Source organism: Amblyomma mixtum, chromosome 6 (assembly GCF_055824585.1).
Source record: "Amblyomma mixtum isolate Tamu chromosome 6, ASM5582458v1, whole genome shotgun sequence".
NCBI lineage: Eukaryota > Metazoa > Arthropoda > Arachnida > Ixodida > Ixodidae > Amblyomma > Amblyomma mixtum.
Window position 1 is genome coordinate 25,343,098 of NC_143017.1, and position 18,285 is coordinate 25,361,382.

Genomic DNA, 18,285 nt, shown 5'->3' on the forward strand with positions numbered 1-18,285 from the left:
ACTGTATACAGTCGTGGTCTACCCCTGGAGGTTGGACACCCCACTCACACCACTTCGACCTGTTGCTTCAACTTCATTTAAAATTCGGCCTCCCCCGCGGTGATACTACGCTGTTGTGCCGCCTGTGGCTGGGAGTGGCGTTCACAAACTCTCCAGCGTGTGAGAAATGCGGTTGCGATGAAACGATCGGGCACCTCCTCTGTGACTGCCCTCGTTTTGAGCGAGAGTGCGGTTTCCTGACTGCTACTCCGTACCGCTTGGACTCGCGTCCTCTAACAGAGTCCAGGGTTCTGGGGCCTTGCCTTGGACACAACCTTCCTCACAAAGGAAAGCGGTGAAAGCACTCCTGAGATTCTTAAAGGACTCGGGGTTGTATTCCCGTCTATAATCCAAGTTTTTAGTGCGCGCCCTCTGTCCCCTTGTCATAGTGGTCGATAGACACTTGAAAAACTCATTTCGTTGCCGCTATTTTTCCTTTTTTCTACTTTATTCCCTCCCCAAGTGTAGGGTAGCCTGCTGGGCATCGCCCAGCTGGTTAACCTCCCTGCCTTTCCGTCCATTTCGCCCTCTCTTTAAAGTGACAGGTTGCATTTATCTGCTACTAAAAAGTGGAGCGGCAGCCAGTTCGACGAGAGGCGCCGGTAAGCGGTCTTGCGTGATGCATAGCCAACCCTAAGCATACAGAAGCTGCGAGTCCCCCACAACTTGGCTCCGCGTTTCCTGATTCAGCTTTTTGCACCTAATTTTTCTTTAACACCTTTTCGAAAGAGACTCAAGAGATATTCGCACACAAGAAAGCACATATACCGCAACATGCGATGCGTACGAAGGACACGCGCAGCCATGTTCGTGGCAAGGGCAAGCACCATCACCGCACGTGTCTTCGCGGCGATCGCCCAGTCATCCATCCTCTCTACACCATGCCCTGCCGCGCACACAGCTCGCAGCCGACTCGACGCAGAGAGCACCGCCACGGCGCCGTCGGCAGCCCCGTCCCTCGGGCGAACGGCGAATGGCCCGCAGCTGCATCGTGTACACCGTGATCGTGTCCAACTGGAAGCGGCGGCAGCACGGCAGCTGTCGCCCCTCCCGGGGGGGGGGGGGGGGGGGGGGGGGGTAATATACGAGTGCGGCCCAGCGCGGCCAAGGGCCTCAGCGATCGCATTTCACTCGACACGCGACGACACACCACCTCCCCCCGAGCATCGGCCGCACCGCAGGTTCGACGCCCCGAACAGACGCGCCCCGCAGCGCAGGCAGCGATCCGGCGGAGAAAGCGAGCGGCCAGCTGTCGCGGTGTCGCGTGGCCGAGGAGCGGCCGGCACGCGATGCCAGCACGCTGCCGTGGACTGAGCGGATGCCTCTGTGAGGCGACCCGGTAACGGGTCTCGGAGGCTGCGTGGACACGATGGCGAGAAAGGACGCGCGCGCAAATGCCGCCATATTAAACGATGCCGGTTATTCCCTGGTCACAGGTCTGCCATCGCGAATACCGACTGCACACTCGGGGGGAGAAAGCGGCCAGAGAACTGCTCGCGGAAATGCTGCACCGCTCTCTTCACGCACAGTGTTGAGTAGCTGCCACAAGCTCCTATTTCGGCCCCGACGATGCCCGATCCAGAAACATTGCTTGGTTTAGTTAATTGGTATATGGGGTTTAACGTCTCGAAGCGACTCAGGCTATGAGGGACGCCGTAGTGGAGGGCTCAGGAAATTTCCACCACCTGGGGTTCTCTAACGTGCACAGACATCGCACAGTACACGGGCCTCTAGAATTCCGCCTCTATAGAAATTCAGCAGCCGCGGCCGGGATCGAACCCGCGTCTTTCGGGTCAGCAGCCGAGCACCATAACCACTGAGCCACCGCGGCGGCTGGAAACTTTGGTCCCCGAGACTGCGAAAGAGGCAGCGAAATCTGTAGCGGCGACCACAAACTCCACGTGCGCTGTACGATGTCAGTGATGGTCGAAATTGTTCCGAAGCCATCCAACGCGATGCCCCTCTTTTCCTTCCTTCCTTCACTTCTTCCTTTATCCTTTCGCTCAGGGCGCAGCTCATTTGTCCACTCAGACTACGAGACAGCCTCGCCTTTCTCAACCGGTTCATTGTTGTTACCACAAAACACAGCTGATTAGGCGTTGCTTACACGACTGTGGCACCATAGAAAGGTCAAAACAACGGCGAATCAGGCTGTTTGCAAAGCGTGCGAGAAGACAGCCTTCCGCACGCCGCACAGAACGACATCAACTGCAAACAAATTAGTCAAACTACAGAACGGGCTGTTTCCAGCCGCGGGGATAGGTCACCTGTCGTAACCTTCAAGATCAATCCACTAAACACTCCGCACAACGGATGGTGGCTCCGTTGGGGATACCCAGCTCGCAAAGCAGCGCTTTTACAATGCCGAAACACTGATGCCGGCGTACTTTTTTCTCATCCTTTGATTTAGCCGCCTACTTGGGATTTCTGGGGCTACAGTAAAACAAGCACCCTGTCAGGGATGCCACTGTGCGCATTCGGGGAAAAAAGTTCAAAAACAAAGAAAGAAGGTCTCGTCGGACAGTTTCGCCAGGCGGGTGCTATGTATACGAGGCTGTGGTTGGTCCGATGCTAACCAAATGTGATTATATTGTTCAGGGCAACTTCCTACGGCTTCAATGCAAAATAGGCGGTCGAAAAGCAAAGGCGAAAAAGTTTTTCGAGGAGAGTTCAACACTGGACGTCGCAGAGCCCGCTGTTACGTTCTTCTGGTGATAACACCCTCTGTCGCGCGGAACGTATTGCTGGTTTCTTGTTGATCGTAATGCGTATGAAAAACGCTGATATCGCGGGCTATGTAAGCGCCACGGTAGAGCGTTGCGCCGCTCGTTCCTGCCCGGCTGCCGAAATGGAACAAAGGCATTCCTGACAACCTTCGGTGTCGCCGCTTGCTCGTCGTTCGTCGAATCGCCCAGAAACGCAACACCGCAAAGCACCAGCTCAGATGGGGGCTTGTGCGCTCGTCAAGGCAAGACGCACCCACAAAGGACTACGGCCGGGCGCCGCCACCGCTCTCGACAACAGTCGCCACACTTCCGCAAGTCACGAGCGCCTCGATCGAGAAGTGACCACCTCGGGGCCCTCATCGCTCAGGACTGCCGAAGAGCTAGTTCCAGAGCCGAGCCACTACTACGTCTATGCGGTGACGCCAGACCGGAATTACTATTGCGGAGCACGGCGACAAAATATTTCCGGCGCCCGCGGCAGCGCAGAACACCGTCGGCCAACCCGACCCAACCCCGGGAAGCAAATGCAGGAAGTGTCCAACACGCACCATTTCAACCGACAACGGTGAAAGTTTCCGACACTCTCATGTATCTAAGGGTGCATGAGATGAGGGCGATGAAATCAAACCTTTTCGCTAACAGTGCCTTCCATTTACTTTTGACAGCACCAGTATACCCGGTGTGAAGCAATCGGCGTCGCCGACAACAGCCAGCAGGCACGACAAAATCGCGCGCAGTGTGAATTCGCTCATATACCGCGCCATCCAGGACGATAGGCAGGCTGGAAAGCAGGCCGGGCCTCTTGCAATTTCCTCGGCTGGAAAAGGGCCAAGTGCGAGACAGGTCGCAACGGCGACGATGTCCTTCTCGTTCGCCTGCCAGTGCATGTCAGCGGAGAACCGCTCGCGTAGAACGACCCTGACAGACGCCGCCTGACAAGTCACGATCCGCCCAGCCGTGTTTCGTCCGATCAGGTTGACGCGCGCCAGCTTCCCCGCACAGCAAGCCAGCACGTGGAGAAGCCCACCGCAGCGGCAGCGCTAACACTACGCTCAGAAACAGACTACTAGAGCAATACGAAACGCAGACAAGAGAACTGAAACGCAAACTGCAAAACTAGAGAGGAGGCAGAATACCAGGGCGGTTGATTTCTGCATCGAAGGCGTAAAGGCCGCTCTTTGAAAGTGTTAACAGGTGACGCCTGCATTTTGTCTCCAGTCGTTAATATTTATGGTTGTCCGTGCTTGAGTTTCAGTTGGTTAGTTCGCGTTTCCTTTGATGCTGATGGTACAAGCGAGGAAGAAGCCCAGACAAAATTGGTGCATACCTCCACGCTTCAGTGTGCGCGCTTCGTAATGATTTTCCCCATGGTTCTGCGCTGGTTTTCGGAATGGCGCGCCAAGAACTGGCGTCCGGATCCGCGGTGAGACATTCCCCGAGTCTACACAGAACCTTGTAGGTCGACGCCGTTGATTGGATTTAATTATTCCTGCCCAGCCACTCCAATCGGAGGATACCCGTGCCGCACACTGGGATACGAAGGCTGGCAACGAGGGCACTCTGTCGGTTTTATCCCACGGACTGTGAAGAAGGAAGACTGCGCCGAAGAAAGGTATCGCGTGGCCTAGAACCGAAATGCATTTGGTGCCAGCCCGTAGCTCGGCCACATTTCCGGGGTTTCTCCGCTTTCCCAGCATCTCCAAGGGCGGCGGACACGCCAGAAACACTCCTTCCATCGCTGCTGGAACGGGGCCGCGGAGACAGCTTTGGGATTGAGCTATTATACGGTGCGGAGCCTTATCCGCGTGCAAGCCCGCTTTCCCCGTCAGCCGAAGGTTCGAATGCGGAACGGAGCGCAAACCCCTCGGCGTGTGGAGACCACCGGCCGCTCCTCACTTCAGTCGTGCCGAACAGTAGCTCCGACATGGAACGGTGGAGGCCGCCCCATATGCGAGCAGCCTGCATGCGTCGCTTACGAGAACGCACAGGTAGGGGAACACCCTCAGAAAGTTGCAGCGCTGCGCGGTACCAGGTCGGCGGGGAATTCCCCGAGTCCGTGCACCTGCCACAAGTACAGGTCCGGCCATGTAGTCGACATTCGCTTCTCGACCAGGCGGCTCAAAACGGGCCAACACAGCAGAGCCGACAAGCACGCGCCGTTCCGTCCAGCCAGCCCAATCGAAACCGGGTCGAAGCGGAACAGTGGCAGCCAAGAAACAGGCACGATCGGCGGGGCCATCATACGCAAACGGGGAAAGCCACCTTCGGGGGGGTTCATTTCGATTTGATTAAATCGCGCCCCTATTGAGCGCGTACTTCCGGCAATCCCGCTCCGCAGCTGCTGCTCGGGGCCGAGAAGCGGCTCGGACCGAGGCGGCCCTGACAGCTTATCCCCCTGACCCACAAACCTGATGGCACACGCGCTCTGCATGCGTGCCCGCGAAAAGGAAAGTAACACTCTCCGAGCGGCCGCTGCTGCGTCCCCCTTTGGGAGGCTCTGATCGGCACGCCAACGGGTGCACGATTCAGCGGGTCGCGCACCATGCACACATCCCGCGCGCTGTCCTGGAGCAAAACCGTGCAGCACTGGGGAAGCCGAATCGAGCGTCGGTTGACCGCGGCCAGAATACGCAACAGACCTCTGCACTCATTCTACGGTCCAGTTTAATACCGACCGCGCCGCTATGATTGCAACACATTATTTATTTATTTATCATCATACCCACAGCGCCATTGTCTGGCATTACAGTGGGGGGGGGGGGGGGGGTGAACAAAAAGTACACAAATGCTATATCATGCAGGTGGTTACAAAAAAAGATAACAATGATATAGAAAGAACACGGAATTATTATACATAAAAAATGTCACAGCATGGAAGAAAATGAATCATTTGATAATACGGACACTACTTCCTCAGGCAGCTTGTTCCATTCCGAAACCGTTTTAGGGAAAAAAGTCATTTTAAAAAGGTCCGTCCGGCATCTGTATTCTTTAAGTGGATGATCTCTTCGTAAAGACACGTAATCACGGTTGGCTATATATTTGGTTTTGTCTATTCCAGTTCTAGAATGAAATATGTTACGAAATAATTTTAAACGCAGAATTTTCCTACGTTTTTGAAGGGAGTCCCAACCCAAAGATTTTTTCGCGCTCGTTACACTAAAATATCGCCCATAGTTATTGAAAACAAAACGAACGGCCAAATTCTGAACTCTTTCTAGCTTTTGAACGTCAATAAAGGATTTCGGATCCCAGACAGTGCAAGCACACTCAAGTATGCTTCTAACGTTTGTATTATACAGCAGTTCTTTAGTCTTTAAGGGGAAAAGTTTAGCGTTACGTCGCAGGAAGCCTAACACACGACAGGCTTTGGCAGTAACGAAATCCACCTGACGATGCCAAGACATTGAACTTGTTAAATATACACCAAGATCTTTAAATTCCAACACTGAAAGCAGTCTGCTATTATTTATGTTATAAGTGAAAATATGGGGAACCTTCTTTTTAGTGAAACACATATGTACAGATTTTTGTAAGTTAATATGCATTCCCCAGTTCTCACACCACTGGGCCACTTTACACAAATCCTGTTGTAATGCATCGCAGTCACCTTGATCGTTAATAATTCTATACAATACACAATCGTCCGCAAAAAGACGCATGTATGAAGAAATACCTGAAAAGATGTCATTCATGTAAATTATGAACAGTAATGGGCCCAAGACGGATCCCTGGGGCACCCCTGATGTTACAGCCACCTCATGCGACTGTTTCCCGTTGACAACAACACATTGACGCCTAAAGCTTAAATATTCCTTTATCCACCTAATAACGTTCTCATTTATGTTGTACCAGTATAATTTTTGTATTAACAAGGAATGTGATACGACGTCAAAGGCCTTCTTAAAATCTAGAAAAATACAGTCAACAGATTATCCCTTATCCGAAGCACTTGACAGGTCATGTACAAATTCGGTAAGCTGGGTGACACACGAGTAACCACTGCGAAAGCCATGCTGATTAGTATTTAATAATGAATGTATACTAAGATGATTCATAATATTAGTATAAAACACGTGCTCTAAAACATTGCATAATACACTGGTCAAGGACAGTGGTCGATAATTTGAAACAACATTCCTAGGTCCCGATTTATGTATAGGTACAACATTAGCAAGCCTCCATTCATCAGGCAAAGAGCCGTCCTGTAATGACTTTGTAAAAAGAATTTGAAGGTACCTTGACAAAGCAAAAGCGCAAGAAGAGAGCAGGACCGTGGGTAAGCCGTCCGGACCGGTGGCACTGTTATCTTTTAAGCGTTCTAAGAGCGACACAATTCCTCGCTGATCAAATTCAATGTTCTCCGTAGGTTCCGTACAGTTCAAGGCCAGGCGAAAACTGGCAGGGCTATTGCTGTCCTTAGCAGAAAACACTGAGCTGAAAAACGTGTTAAAGCACTTGGCTTTCTCCAGATTATCATGAACGATACTTCCGTTGTGATCGAGTGGTGGGATAGACAATTCATCCTTTCTGTTTTTTTTTTTTTTTTTATGTACTGCCAAAATTCTTTAGGGTGATCCTGGATATGCATGTCGAAAGACTGAAAGTAGATAAATTTAGCCTCTTTGACCGAAGCATTCATATCTTTTGTAATCTTCTTTAACTGATCTATGTTATCTTGCGACGGATTTCTTTTGAAGCGCGCATATAGTTGTTGCCTCTGTTCAACGACTCTGCGCAGCGCTTTTGTAAACCATGGCTTGCTTTTGCTGCGACGTTTCGTCATCACCCATGACGGCACATATTGCTCACGCAAATCAAAAAGTTTGGCTGTCAGTGTGCGCCACAGCTCATCAACGCTGAGTGAATCAGACAATGTTTCATACACATCGACATAGGATTCAAGTGCCCGAGCTATCTCGGGGAAATTTGCTTTTCGATAACTGTAAATGCGCCGATTGCCACAGTCTTCAAGTTTAACATACTGAAAGTTCATTTCTGCTAAAACACAACTGTGATCACTGATACCGGGCACTACAAGGGTAGAATAAGCTGCCGATGGTTGCTTAGTCAATAATAAATCCAAAACATTGTTACCACGGGTTGGCTGCAGCACTAATTGGGATAAGCTAAATGAATTGCATAGATTTAACAATTCTTTGCCTACTGCAGAATTGGCTCTAGACGGAAGACAACCTGAGCTCCAGTCTAATTCCGGAATGTTAAAATCACCTCCAACAACTAAACAGTCAGTTTTAACAGTTTCAATCATATCAGTTAGGTCGCTGATGGGTTCAAGCTTACTTCCAGGTGGCCTGTAAAACGAGCAAACGGATAGTAATTTACCATTTATAAGTCTAATTTGAGCCCATACTGCCTCACATGTCCCAATATCAATTTCCATCTTACGAGAACTAACTAAGACGTCCACCAGGATAAATACGCCTCCTCCGTGCCTGTCTCGATCCTTTCGATAGCTGATATAGTTACTCGGAAACACTTCGCTATCGCTAACATCCCCATCCAGCCATGATTCACATCCGATCACAACAGAAGGTCTCGCCATGTCAATTAGACCATGTAGCTTGTCCACTTTATTATTAATACTTCTGCAGTTTAGTACTAGAATCGACAAAACATAGTGATCCGGCATAGGTTGTCAAGAAGCTCGAACTACCGAGATTCGTCGTAAATGTATTTGACGCTATTCAAGTAAAGGACATCGTGTTTCAGATGTGCTTTGCCATTGGGTCCCTTGCGAGTTTTGGCGTAATCCCATAGCATTTTCTTCTTGTTTCGTACTGGTTCAGAGAAGTCCTCTGAAATGCTAGTAGAACTTCCTTTCAATTTCTTCGCATTTGACAGAACAGCCTCTTTCTCTTTGGATGAACTAAAATTAACAATTATTGGGCGAGTTCCTTCTGAACGGAACTCGCCCCATAATTGTTAATTTGAGAACAATTTGTTAATTGTTAAGGTGGGCTTGCCACGTGCCATTAAGCGTAGAAAGCTGGGCTAGTTGGTTGCTAGTACAATTGTGAGACATTCCAGCGGCTAAGAAAAGACACGGGCGAAGGTAGAGGAGACAGGACGAACGCCGCGGACTTCAACAGTTAAGTCTGGCGTTCGTCCTGTCATGTCTACGAATCACAACCCTGACAATGACTAGGCCGCGACTAAACGATTTCGAAAGTCACTGCCCCCGAATCAATGGAACAATGAAATCGCGTACTACGTACTGGTTCGATTCTTGGAATGCACAGATTTAAAACGGAAACATAGGACAGATTGTAATCGGTCTGCTTCTACAAGCTGCACCGTTCCAACGACAAAAAAAAAAAACGCCACTTTAACTGAAAACGGAGCTTTAATAAGCTACAGAAAGTGAAATACAGGTGTCGCCACCACCGGCCGATTGGGCAAGTAAACTGCCGGGCGTCGAAGCAGTTTTTCGGTCGCGGGTCCCAGAGGCTGTGCTACATCGCCATTTACTTCAAAACTGTGATCACGGAGTACTTCTCGGTGTGAACGTCACGGCTTCGAATCGAGTAACAATCCTGTAAGACCCAGTGAATCAATTTTTAGGGATAACAAAAATTGGACGGAGTCGTCCTCCCATCCCTTTGGACATTTTGAAGCGCTGTGTGCCATCTTACCTTTCGTAACCCTCTCCTACCCGGACAACACTGCTCCCTAAAGTATTGAAGAACAGTGAAAGAATCTCATGACAGTGAAAGAAAGAAAGAAAGAAAGAAAGAAAGAAAGAAAGAAAGAAAGAAAGAAAGAAAGAAAGAAAGAAAGAAAGAAAGAAAGAAAGAAAGAAAGAAAGAAAGAAAGAAAGAAAGAAAGAAAGAAAGAAAGAAAGAAAGAAAGAAAGAAAGAAAGAAAGAAAGAAAGAAAGAAAGAAAGAAAGAAAGAAAGAAAGAAAGAAAGAAAGAAAGAAAGAAAGGAAATGAATCGAGTAGCTGTTTATTTAGAAAGGGAGGATCAAGGCTGTTTGTTGTGGAATTGGGTGAATGGCTAAATGAATGAATCAATGAATGAAATTGCCGGCAAACTTAAGGAACTCACGTGCGAGTAATGCGAAAACAGTGCAGTTCTATTCCAATTCCATTGGAACTTTATTACAGTTCCACTATAGTCATATTGCCTTTGTAGTTCGTGCACTTGTACAGTGCATAGTACCGAATATTACTGGTTAACATTTCGTTGAGTTCTTTTTAGCCTCACAACGCACATTACTGGAATAACATTTCGTATTTTCCACCCTTTTATGACGTCACAACCCCACTTTCTAGGCGACGCCGGGTGTTCCACTCGGTGAGCCATCGAATGTCCATGCAAAATGCTCTACGAGGCTTTGTGGGAGCAAAAAACAGCGCGAACAAGGAAACTAAGGGCGACCGCTGCACTCTTAGCTAAACATTCATCTCCAAGAAGAGGGCACAAAATGTACAAAAGTGCACACCTAGTTATCAGACGGAGTAGTAGGCAAGGTAGCCCAAAATAACGTCACAGCTAGCATCAGCCGCATGTGGCCTGTTGTCCTCCGTCTCGTAAATACAAGACATGGCTGGCTTATACGCTACTGACCTTTCTCCACGATCGAGGCCTGATCAGTGCTTCGTCGCGCGTTATCTACAGCTCTCGTGCTTTGGCAAAAGAGAAGAGCTCTCAGAAACAGGTTCACGGCCACGCCGGCTACACAATGCGATGAGAGATGACAGTGCGCAGATGAGGGCAATTTATAACTGCGCATGCTTTCTCAGTCCGGTATTTACACAGCACTCGTTCTGTCCAATGTCTTTCCACGTGTCCCCCAATTGGAGCTCACAAACGACGCCCACGATGCGTGCCATATTAAACGCTAGGCATGCTCAACTTGGCTGCGGGGGCACCACTGAAAGCAACGCTGCAAGACAAGGACGTATAGGAAGAAGACACTTGCACACACATACTGCGCCGAACTGGCAATAAAAATTAGCTCGAAAAACGAATGAAGTTCTTCCAATGAAGATCCCTCGAGCCGGAAGTTCAGAGATCGAGGCTTAGGATCCCAGCGGGGGCGCGTTTGTCTTCCTTCTCCTTTCCATGAGGTTATCTTGCATCTGAGTCGACTGCATTACCAATTTCGTAACCTAATAATGACAAATTTAAAAATAAAAGTTAACATTCCCCAAATGCGTTACCCGTTTTCACGACTATTTAATTATTCCGCTTGTTTCCTTCCATCCTATACATGATTTAGAAGCCCTTTTTGCTTCATGTATGCGTAATCAGCTTGCTTGACTTCTCCGATATTCACATGACGCAGTAGTTTACATCTCATTTCTCCTGTTCAGCAAACTGCTACCCCAGGTGCGATATTCTGCGTCTCTGTGTTCCCTTCTGCCAAGTTGTCCGCTGCCGTGTACTGGGAGGAGGCTACCCAAGCTAGCATGCAGCTTTTTTCCCGCCCACGTACAACCCCCGTCCGTTGTTTGTGGTGAGATAAACCTCAAACCCTACATGCCGTAACGGGCCCGTCAGCCCAGTGCCAGCTCAATTCCTCGAGGTCAGCCACACGCGTGACGAACATACATGTATAAGCCGCGCCGATACGGTAGCGGGCTCCGGGGGTGGCTCATCTGCCGCTACTTTTCGCCGCCCGCGACCGCCAAGGTTCGACGGCTACGGACGGCTGCCAAGTGGCGGGGGAGACGCATTCGCGTCGTCACACACTTGGCGGCCGCTGTTCCTCTCGCTATTCGGCGGCGCACAACTTGGCGCCGAGGTCCGCCTCGCCAAGGTCCTCCGCAAACACGCCACGCAGAGCAGCGGTGGAAGGGCGGCGCTTGGCCGGGGCCCCGTCGCTGTGGCGCGCGACGTCCCCAGAGTGATCGCTTCCCGAGTCCCCCCCCCCCTCCCGAGGTGAAGGTCAAGGTCGACCTTCCCCGTTATATCTGCCAGGGTCGCGGCTATAGCGCGAGGCGAACGCGAGCCTCCAAGCGCGCACAAAAGGGGAGGGGGCAGCCGAAGAAAGAATGGGCAGGAACGAAACCACAAGCACTCGCGCATGGCTCCACGGAAAGAGCAAGACAAACATCATCACGGCAATAAAAATCGGAGCAAGGATGACGACGAGGAGGGCACGAAGGACGCGCGGTACAGCACGGACCACATTCTCAGCCGAACGAGACCGAAGAAAGAACGCTGCGAGTGTCCGATTAGCGTGAATGGCACGACACGTCGCCCGCTTCTGCCTTCGGTGCACATCGGCACGGAGGAGGGTACAAGCCCGCACGTTCCTTTTTCACATTGGTAGCGCTGCATTGCAGCGCGTTGCACAATATACGCCCTCGTAAGCTACCCCTGGAGGCTGTCGTGATTGGCGCTTGACACAGGCGTGCTCGGAGACTGATGAAGCACCAATACCAAAAGCGTCTCGGGCATTTCGCTTTCTTTCCTGCATACCCCACGGGCCCACAAGTTAGCGGTGAAACCGATAAATAAACCAGAAAGTAGAGTAAAATACGTCGGATACCTAGCCATGTTCCAATCTGATTTGAAAAAAAAAAAACATCAAGAGCAGCCGGAGGAAAGAAAAAGTACAAGATCCGGGATAGATATCACGGTACACCCACGCACTGTAACCGCTATACAATACACGGGAGCAGGTGCGAGGGCGCAGCGCTGGTGCGACCGATCGCGCACACATTATAGTTAGCCGGGCTCGGCAGTGGTTCGGTGGCCGTGAGCAGATGTGACCACGGCAGACGCCTCGACAGCGCCCACTTCGCGCGTGGGAGAAGAAGCCCCCGTCCGTGCGGGAAATGCGTCACCGGCACACACACTCACGTTTGTTCCGTCTACCCAGCAAGGTCGGCAGGCCGGAGGACTCACACAGCTCGCATGCCAAGAAGAACCCGGGCACCAGGCTGAAAAACAACAGAGAGAGGCAGCAAGACACGCTGAGCACAAGCCGGGGATAAATTTGTCATGACAGATACAGGCAAAGCAGAGGGGGGACGTTGGTCCTCCTCGCTGCACCTGCACAGAGTGCAACGGAGCACGCATACGCACACACAACAAGTGTGTCTAATTCTAATTTAGTCTGGGGTACGTGCAACAAATCTGACTTCATGTCAGCATTCATGTAAGTCCCTTATATCGGAAGGGGCAGGACCGGAAATCTTTTTACTGTCAGGTGATTTGCAACGCTGGTGATTGTCCCAGCTAACTTGAGCCAAGGTTCAAATACGTAATGGGGAAACAATATGCGAAAGGCAGCTCAAGCATGTTGATGGCAACTGCATATTAGTAGTGCACAATATATTTATATTTTATTAAATTTAGTAAATAAAGGAATTGAGAAAAAAAACATGAGCTATTGCGTTTCGGGAGAAAATTCCTATTCCAGATTTTATAGGTGGTTTGGTTTGGTTTATGGGGTTAAACGTCCCAAAGCGACTAAGGCTATGAGGGACGCCGTAGTGGAGGGCCCCGGAAATTTCGACCACCTGGGGTTCTTTGACGTGCACTGACATCGCACAGTACACGGACCTCTAGAATTTCTCCTCCAAAGAAATTCTAGCCGCCGCGGCCGGGATCGAACCCGCGTCTTTCGGGTCAGCAGCCGAGCACCATAACCACTGAGCCACCGCGGCGGCTTTCCAGATTTTATAGATCGTCCCAAAAAACCTCTAACTCATCAGTTTTTATTGCCATATGCACTTTAGATTAGCTTTTCGGTGTTGAAAAGAAAGCCTGCGAAAAAGAAAAAATCCACGTGGCAATCCACTGGCGCATCGCGACAGCAGTGGTCTCAAATGTAGAACTCGGGAACGCTACCGCTTTTCGATGGTGCCGCGAACGTGACAGGGCAAGAACAATTACGTGGACACTGGCGGGAAAACTGAAAGTAACACCTGCGACCTGAACGTGCTCAGCGCGGAAAACAATGGGCGCGGTGGTTTGCGGGACCCGGCGTAGTGGATCAGTGGTAAGAGCGCTCGGCTACTGAGTTCCGGAGTTCCCGGCCGCGTTTCGATGGTGGCGAAATGCAAAGGCACCTGTGTGCTGTGCAATGCCAGTGCACGTTAGAGATCCCCAGGTGGTCGAAATTATTCCCGAGACCTCCACTACGGCATCTCTTTCTCTTCTTTCACTCCCACCTTCCTCCCTTCCCTTACGGCGCAGTTCAGGTGTCCGCCGATATATGCGAGACAGATACTGCGCCATTGCCTTTCCTCAAAAACCAATTTTCATTTTTTTTTTGGTTTGCGAGAAGGATATGCAGGGCGCTTTTTTTTTTGGTTTGGTTTGGTTTGGTTTATGGGGTTTAACGTCCCAAAGCGACTAAAGCTATGAGAGACGCCGTAGTGGTATCACGCAGGAACTGTGTGCAGCGGTCCTGAATGCGGGCGGAGCTTCATCCGACTGAAGGATACTTTCAGGGCTGGGCTGAATAAGACAGTGACGCGTCAAGAAAGGGACCGGGATACTACGAGGCGGCCACGACTTCTTTCTTCACATAGATACTCCAGAGCAGTGCCACAACAATTACGCACACATAAAAAAAAATCGAAGCCCACAAAGAAACATACACGTCTATTTAAGGAAGGCGTCGCTCCATGTTCCACTCCCCGCGAAACTACAGGCGACGCACACCCCGCACCCTATCTAGGAGGGTCCGCATGCCTCCATGTGTCACTCGCGTGTGCAGAGGAGTAAAGGGCAAGAAAGAGCGACCTCGCGGCTGAGTCAAGCGCGACTGCTATGCACGATACCGCTTTAATATCACGCTGCTCTGTTTTCTTTTCCTCGTTCACAACCGCACGAAGGGCCGAACCGACGCTTCATCCGCTCTACGTCGCGTATTATATAGACGGGGCTTGTTTATCTTGGCGTGCCTGAGGGGAGATATACGACGGTCTGTTCCCGAGGCCACACGTGCTGCGCACATGTCACCCGGGGAGTTCTCGATAGTGCGGAGGTCGCAGCGACCCGCCGTTATATGCTACCGCTCCGCTGTTCTTCTCTCCTATTCGGCATCGCTTTCGATGTATGCTGCGAGGCAGCAGCACCGCATCCTTGCGAGTACACCCGGCCAAATATTTAACTGGCTCGAGTGTTGCATCGCTAAATGCACCTTGTAAAAGGTTCTTTTCGGCTACACCGGTGGCATATTCATGCTATTGTCACGTTGTAGTGACGGCAGTCCAGCGTTCAGGAAGACAGCAACAAAGACTTTCAAACGAAGCTCTTTATTTGGGCTGACTTGCGCCCTCAAAAGAACTGAATCACTCGGCGGCGGCGTAAGCAACAGGCGTGCTCGGCGGTCGTCGAACTACGAATGTTCGCCGCTCGCGGCATCGCTCAATTTAAAGCCGTTAAGGAAACTTCCAGATAACAGGACAAGATCATCTACAGTAATCTGGAAAAACCTAGATGCAGCCTTTCATGGCTGCGATCAATCGAGATCAGTCTGGTCGCTTCTCGCGTCACGAACAAAAATGATAACAGCCCTTTCCTGCCGCCTTGAGCGTGAACGATCAAACACTACAATGATACGTGCCACTATATTTTGACGCGTGAGATGGCATTTCGTGGTTCCTTTTTGTTCGTATAATGTTCGTTTGAGTGGAGTACTTGCGTGTTTAGGTCAAGGTTATCGGAAATATTCATCGTCTGCTACAACTAAGAGCCGAAACAAGCGGCATACGTAGCAATGGTTCTGGCCCATATGGCCTCCCTCCTCTGGGTAAACTACCACTCCTTTCATGGTGGACAAGTCGTTTACCCAGAGAAAGCGCAAATGCGCCACCATAACCATTGCTGCGTATTCCGCTTGTTCCGGCTCTTTGTAGTCGCCTCCATCAAAACGCGACCGGATTCGAACCCGCGTACTCCCACTCAGTAGCCGAGCGCCCTAACCACTGAGTCACCGCGGCCGGTGCAACTTGACATGTCATTTCCGCTTGCGACCGCTCATCCCGGACTAAGGATACCGACCATGTAGCGGGGTCTTCTGATCCCCAAACTCTATCTGGGTATCAAAAACGTTTTCCACCACCATCGTGCCGCATAGTGAGTGGGTTGCGGCACACTTCCCGCTTGTCTCACAACCCGGCCGTGGAGCCGCAGCTAAGAGCGCGAGGCGACGGCTTTCAGACCGCTGGCTCGCGGGCCTGCATCGCGAGCGCGTGAGGAAAGCACGCCCGTGGAAGCCGTGGCCACTAAGTCCGCATCCTTCATCGCACGGCAACAATTTGTGTGAAGGAGCATAGCGACAGAAGCGCCAACATCTACACACAGCTCCATGGATAACGAGGACACCCTCCTGTTCATAAACTGTCCGAGGCCATTACGAAAGGAAGCGCTGCGATGTCGACGAGCCACGAATAGGGAACGACGCGCTGAGCTCGACTGAACGCGCCCTCCAAAAGCTCGGTGACGTCAGCGACTGCCCGTCGGGCCCCCGCGGCAGTATCACGCCAGCTGCTGCGAGGAGGAAACGTGGAACGCGTCTCTTTAGCCCCTCCCCCTTCGCCCAAGAAACAAGAAATGAAACGAACTGCCAAGAAAGGGGTAAAAAAAAAAAAAAGACGCCAAGTTCGGACCCCCACTCCACACACCCCAAGCACTTTCTCGAGAGTGGTTTGGGCAGCGCCAGCCTTCCAAAGAATGGCTTTTGGGACTCCGATGCCGAAACCCGCTCATTTCCAGGCCATCCCGACGCTTCGTGGAGCGGGCGGAGCACGGACAACCGCGCCTATTTACGCAACGGGCTCCGGCGCTGTTGCCGGCCCGCGCCACACGGCACCGAGGCCGGGCAGAGAAGCCCAACGCGGAGGGCGCGCAGTGAGAGCGCAGTGCAGCGCCTCCGACTGCGCAGCGCCGACGACGTCAGCAGCCGAGGCCGCCGGCGGAGGGCGTCCCTCGCCCTCGGCGCGCTTCACCTTGGACGCGCAGCCTTGATCTCCAGCGACGCCGCAAGGTCGCCGCGACCGCGTCATCGCCGACGCCGGAAGGACACGCGCGCCCGCCCCTCTTTCTCCTACCCCCTCCCCCCTCCTCCGCGCGGGCGCTCCGCCGCCGCCGCGCTATCGAGTCGATTGATTTCTGGCTGCTACCTGGAAACGGCCGCGATGCCGTCCGGCAGGGCCCAATATGTGCCTTCGCCCCCCCCCCCCCCCCCCCCCCTTTCTTCTGCTCTCGGCATCACGTGTGAGCGCGCGCGCGCGCGCCTGCCCTTCGCGTTAATCGAATTCAACGAACGCGCAGGGGAAAATGACAGCTTCGAGGGACGGCGCCAACGATCGGCGTTACGAGGATAATTCGGCAAAGTGGGCCAAGCCGTTCCCTCTGCGCCCGTTCCCAGTGTCGCCCGGCGCTGCGCAAAAGGCGGAACGGCCTGCGCTCGCTCGCACACACGGGCGCCCAGGTCGCGCCTGCGAGGAAAACGAAGCGAGAAATGTGGGCCGCCGCCGCGTCGGGCGAACCGCACGTGCGAGAACACGGGCAAGCAATTGCCGGGCTTCTGAGCGCGGGTAGAACGAGTAACCAGGGCTCGCGGAGTCACCCTCTCAGATGAACTTCTGGTATTCTGGATTAGCCTCTCGGCCGCCGCCACTACGGCTCAAAGCTGTCGGCTGTAGCAACTGCAAGCTATGCGAACATCATCAAAATACGGCCCGGCGATGCCAAGTGCTCCCCGACTATAAGATAGAGGCCAATAAACTGCACGAGGGCTCATCACAAGGGCGTTTTGGAGGGGACCACGCTACTGCCCAGGGATCGTGACTGACTCGCAACGACCCCAGTTTCACTGCGCCGATCGTCCGTGGCGCGGCCTCCGCGCTTTCCAGCATCCCAGATGAGCGTCGCGAAGGTACAACGGAACGGCCATGCAGCATGCAAAAACGAAACAAGGGGGCTGTTACGAGTATCGTAATTTCCACTAATGAGGCCATGGGCTATGCATGTTTAAAAGTTGAAATTTTGTACTTTGACGATTACTTGCAGGTGCTGAATATAATTTTTTTTTAAACAGCGCCCCATATAACACGGAATTCTCGACGCGACTCGATCAAGAAGCTGTGCGACACTTGCGCTGTGTTTCAGTTGGCTGACTGCTTGATGAAATCGTGCTTATGACCCTGGTTGCAATCTCAATTACGGAGAACATGAACCTACGCAGAAGTGTGTGGCGGAGTACTGCAAAGCGATCTCACGTGAAGTTGGCGTCAATGGCTTCGCTGAAGCCGGCCTGCGGACGCTTGCGCACAATCAAGAGAGCAGCAGGGAAGATAACGAACGAATAACGAGTCTCTTTCGGAGTTTAACTATCTTTTGCTCCTACAGCCCGGATGTTTCATTTCATTTCATTTATTGATCCCTTAAAGGCCCGAAGGCATTACATAAGGGGGGGCACATTGGTTTCCAACGGCGATGATGGGAACATGCATAACAATAAAAAGAACAAACAAACATAAAAGGGGTTGCAGTCATATCAGGGTTTCCCAGCAGGTGATACATC

At 51.7% G+C, this 18,285-nt stretch overlaps 1 protein-coding gene across 5 annotated transcripts in view; it reads right to left on the reverse strand.

The window, feature by feature from the left end:
• The window catches only part of rdx (BTB/POZ and MATH domain-containing protein rdx), a 231,005-nt gene that overhangs the window by 143,531 nt on the left and 69,189 nt on the right, over positions 1–18,285 (reverse strand). For 4 of the 5 annotated variants that reach the window (XM_089547679.1, XM_089547674.1, XM_089547680.1 and 1 more), the window contains exon 2: positions 12,603–12,682. The exons of the other annotated variant lie outside the window; for it this stretch is intronic. The gene's annotated coding sequence lies outside the window, so the exon portion shown is untranslated. The remainder of the gene's footprint in view (positions 1–12,602; positions 12,683–18,285) is intronic. 5 annotated transcript variants of the gene reach the window in all.